General features: G+C 32.6%; 1 long non-coding RNA gene across 1 annotated transcript; it reads left to right on the forward strand.

Moving 5' to 3' along the window:
• Positions 1-1,920: 1,920 nt before the first annotated feature.
• LOC132294359 (uncharacterized) lies at positions 1,921-3,686 on the forward strand. The gene is made up of 2 exons (XR_009478041.1): positions 1,921-2,716; positions 3,490-3,686. It is a non-coding gene; the product is annotated as an uncharacterized LOC132294359 (long non-coding RNA).
• The last annotated feature ends 1,668 nt before the right edge of the window (positions 3,687-5,354 follow it).

Below are 5,354 nucleotides of genomic sequence, written 5' to 3' on the forward strand. Positions count from 1 at the left end.
TTTTTTTTTTTCCGGCTATATGATAGCCACAACTATTATTGTACCTACTCTCATTGCCCACGGGAGATACATATTTTTGTATTAGCTAATTTCAATATCAAAAGTGTTTGACCGAGTTGTAATTTTTATTTTATTTTGAATTTTAATGTCAAAAACAAAACTACATGTGTTATCATACTTCAATTGGACGAGATCATTATTTAAAGAAGGTATGTTGAATGATGACACTTTGTACATTTATGTTTTAGGTTGGATACGATTGCAATTAGGATTTTTGTATAAAATTACAATATGACATGTCTGAACCATCCTACCTTTCATGGTGAAGAAAAAAAAAAAAAAAAAAAAAACCATCCGACCTTTCCCGACCACCACACTTGGCCATCATAAATAATATAATAATACTTAGGTCCTAAGATCAATACCATACTCATTACTGATGTGAATTAATAATAAATGAACATGTCATTTTTAATTATTAAATTATAAATAATAATTAAATCGTTATATCTGATTTGATAAACAAATATCCTAAATCCAATCACACCCTTGATGGATGACATGGATTATGTTTTGAACCGCTGACCCTTTTAAATGAAATGCCTTTCCACTTGTGTCATACCATTAATTATCATAAATTAATACTTATAGTAACTCCAAGATTTGCCGGTGGGACTTGATCAACAAATATGACAATGAATTCATAAATGTTTTTAAAAGAAGAATCTTTCTCATATTCAATGCAAAGAGAAAAGCTAAGTCTGACTTTGTTTCTTTTTCTTTTTTCAATAGACAAACTAATCTGATTGTTCCATTATTAACCTTGACCCTAAATAAAATAAAAAATGAATATCCAAACCCTACTCGTGGACAGTCTCAACTTTTGTTTGTTGTAAGCAGCTGTTGGATTTCTCTAGCTAAGGCATCTGGTTAATTAAAAGGAAAATAAGTAAAAAGTTTTGGATTTGGTCTGCACACGTACTACTCCCAAGAGTTAAAAGCTAATCATAAAGAACAACACACACCTCTCAGTTATGTATGAATGCACCTGTTTAAATTTTTATCCCCTTTTTTTATTATTATTATTTTTTTTATTGCTAATTTGAGGTTTTTTTACTTTTTTGAACAGTACCGGATTAATCCTCTTTAGTACGTTGGATTTTTTTTTTTTTTTTTGGGTAAATAGTAAATAGTATATAAGATCTTTTGCTTCACTTGCAATGAGAAAATGAGATGAAACTCAATTGTTGAAGAATGTACAGTAAGAATAGATATTGAGTACGACGGGTATACTGAGTTATTGGCATTCTTCACCCAATAAAAAATGTATCACACCTACTTATAAAAATACTGATAACAAGATTTACTTCTTGTATTTTTATCAATTGGTTATATTAATGACATACGTGGTATATATGCTCCTAGCACCCAATGTCTTATCGTCTAAATTTTCTTAGTTGTTTCTCATGCCACTCCCTTGACAGTGAGTTTTGGAGTAACGTTAAGTTTGTTCCATTATAATATGTAAGTAAGATCATAAGTTCGAAATCAGAAATGCTCAACTGTCTCTTTCACAGTGATGAAAAGTTTAAATTAAATATTTTTTCTCTTTCGCGGTGATGAAAAGTTCAAATTATATATTTTTTTTCTCTGTCAATTGTTAATATTGTAATGTTGAAGATATTTCGATTGATTTCAATTTATTAGAGCAAAATGAATAACACCATCCTAGAAGAGTCTGAGTTCATTCATTGAATACATTGAATTGGGAAAATACATTTAATGTTGAAGGAATTTAAATTATAATTCAAATAAAATAGATTATTTTTTAAAAAAGAAATTTTTTTTAAAATAACGCGTTTGACACGCGCTACAAGAATTGGTGTGCCTATCAAAATTTCTGGTTGTTTGAGATGTCATCAAATGAGCTGTTCACAAACACACACTCACAAACACTCTCTCTCCTCCCCTCTCCCTCTTTAAAGCAACATGTGGCCTAGGGTTTCAAAGTAGGGAATATTAGTAGCAAGTTTTGCTTCCCATCTCCCTCTCTCCTTGAAGGCCGAAGCTTTGTGCCGAGAGAGAGGATCATGGGTTGATGTTATTCTTTGTGGGTTGGAATATATATGTGTGTGTGTTAGTGTGTGTGAACGTGTATAGAATTAGCAGAAAGAAAAATGGAGTGGTGTTTGAGGGGGATGTTGTCTGGCTCGACGCATTCAAGATTTTGAAGGCATCGGACCAGGCTTCATTCCTCTCAAACCATCTTCTTCATGTATATATATAGTGCGTGTGTGTGTGTGTGAGAGAGAGATCAGTTTAGATTATATGTGGTGTGTGGTGTGTGGTGTGTGGTGTGGTGTGTAGATCTGATTGAGGGTAATGTTGTCTGGGTCGAGATCATCTATATAAGGTGATCGATCTCGTCTCTTTGAAAGATTTCTTGACGTTTTGGGGTTCTGTGAAAAAATTTAGACTTAAACCCTAGATCATAAGGGATCAGGAGCTTAATTCTCCTCAACAAGCGTCTCTCTCTCTCTCTCTCTCTATATATATATATATATGTATGTATATATACCAAACACATATATATACATACATCTAAACCTAGGTCATGTTAAAAATAATCCATTTGCAGGGTTTGTTTGCAGAACTTTGCATATATTGTTAGATAATACCAACAAACTACATCACTAGGTGCCATTGACTTTGAAAGGTATATCTTTCCATGTTGACCATGCTTTTTTTCATCTTTCTTTTGTTTTTTGTTTTTGTTTTCGTTTGTTTTCCTATCTGATACTATTCTCTCTCTCTCACGTTTTCCCTAGCTATAAGGGAACAAGGAATTGATGTGATGTTTTTTAATGGCTGTTTGGATGATGATTTTCTCTTGTCACTCAAATAATCATCTTATATATGTAGGCTGGACATTATGGTAAGGTACTGTAAAACTCAATGCTATAACATGAAAGTTTGTGTTCGATCAGTCTAGCTAGCTAGGTTTCTAGGCACTTAGGGTTTGTGAAGTTCAACTTCCCTATTTATCATCTGTGTGTGTGCCTCTGTGTGTGTGTGTGTGTGTGTTAGCCCTTGTAACAATTATTTTTTGTTAACTCTTATATGGCGCGCAGTTACTTATTTCTAGACTGGAAAATAAGTCTAATTTAGAGCACTTGTGTTAATATATTTTCCCAAATATTAGGTAATAAAATGAAGTGTTATTAATTTTGAAATCAAACAGATATGTATACAGCAGGAATAGCATTGTCATTTGACTGAATGGTGTACAATTAATATGTAAAAAATATTAATTAGAAGCACACCATAATAGCTGTGGCCAGCTTCAATGGTTTATTTACTAGTACTCATTTTTAATATATATATATATATATATATATATATATTTGTTACTTATCTAATTTAATATATGGGTTCAAAATATTAAATTTGTAACTGATTGATGGCTTAAATGGTTGGTTTGTTGTGAAGTATTTAAGAGACACTGAAGCTGATTGAAAAATGTGGAGGCTTTTCTGTTTCTCTGCTACATGACATCTGGAGGACTGAAACATGTAAAAAGAGATTCCATGCATGCACTCATCCAGGACACAGAGAGAAGAAGTTTCAACCCACTCGCATGCACGTACTGCACGTGCAAACACATTTTTTTTTTTTTTTTTTTTTAATTCAAAGTCATCTTTGTTGTTTTAATCTGAACAAAAACACCAGCTTGTTCATTTTATGATACTATATTTGAATGTAAGTACAATTGAATTATTTAATGAGGTAAAAAAAAAAAAAAAAAACGTACAGTTGTTTCAATTTGTAGCTCATGGCACTTGAAGGATCCGGTTTTCTTGGGGGCCAGCTTCGATCGATTGCGAAAATCATGGCACTTGAAGGACCTAATAAGGTTGTAAACATGGAATTACCAGTCTATTGTTCAGAACCCGAATGAGTTTGACATTTATTGGTTTTACAGTTTAGTCTTCTGTTTTATAGTTAGTTAGTCCCTAATGCTGATGTTTCCCTCCTAGGGTTGTGGCTTCATCTTTTGTTGTTTGGCATTTATTATCTTCAAAGGGTTCTAATTAATTATTTACCACTTATTTAGTGGGAAATCACTATGACCTAATCAAAGGGCTGTAGTACCGGCTCATGCTTCTCAGATTGTGGAGGTGCTTGGGTGTGTACCGGTTCTTACTCCTCAAAAGGGAGATCTAGAGTTTAGAGGTTGGTGTGTGTTTGGTTACTACTTATCTATGGATGACACAAGTTCTAATTTATAAAGACACCATATGGAGATGATCATATTTTCTAGGAATGCACTATTTTTACTGAGGAAGACACGGGAGTAGGGTGAATACCGTTTTTACCGATGAGATGATATTTTCTAGGAACGCCCTATTTTTATCAAGGAAGACACACATGCAAGGTAAATACCATTCGATGAAGACATAAGTGTGGGGTGAAAATCGAGGAAGACAAGTGATTAAAATAATAAACATAAAAACCTAATTACTTGAAGAGAAATACAGAGCCGATAAAAAAATACTTAGTGCAAGACTATATGATGAAGTATTTTAAAAAATTAAGTGAGGATGTATTTAAAAACTTTACAAAATATATAGATTGACGGGCCGAGAAGTAACTTATGGTAACTAAAAAGAAAGAAGGGGATGAGATTGAGAAGATAAGATGAGGCTAGACCGAGGAGGTGAGAAAATAGACGAAGGAAATGAGAAATCAAACTGAATGAAGTAGGATAAATAGACGAAGGGATTAAGAACAGCAAGAACACGAGGGAAAGTATTTTGGAGAATAGTATGGCTGCTCACAGACAATGTAAACTCCACGTCATAGTAAAAGGTTTAGTAGATTGAGTGAAGTCATGGCCTTTAGATGCGAATTCCAAACATTGTTCTTTCGATTTAATTATCAATTTTCTTTCCTTACAAGTAAAGAGAAATTATCTCTTTCTTTCTTTTTTCCGTAAATAAGTACAGAAATTATCGATCACAAAAATAAAATAAAATAAAATCGATTAAAAATATTTCCCAATGCAAAACTCTCATGGCATATACTGATTGCATAATCATTACAACATAGAACATCTGTCAATACACTCCAATTATCAACTACCAAATCCTTCCTCTGGCATAAATGATAGTAATTAATACTTTCCTCTTGCAGTAATTAAAAATAATAAATTTTCGCCAATCTGAAGTCACCACTGTTATTATTTAGTACCTTATAAAGCAAGTTATGTAACACGGAAGCGCACCATACCATGATACTCTATATATAAATAACAATCATTACAAGATAATCAACTAGGATGGACTATTAGAACA

Source organism: Cornus florida, unplaced genomic scaffold (genome assembly GCF_030987335.1).
Source record: "Cornus florida cultivar Cherokee Brave unplaced genomic scaffold, ASM3098733v1 CherokeeBrave_3.0.0_Hap2_Chr02, whole genome shotgun sequence".
In the NCBI taxonomy this organism is placed as follows: domain Eukaryota; kingdom Viridiplantae; phylum Streptophyta; class Magnoliopsida; order Cornales; family Cornaceae; genus Cornus; species Cornus florida.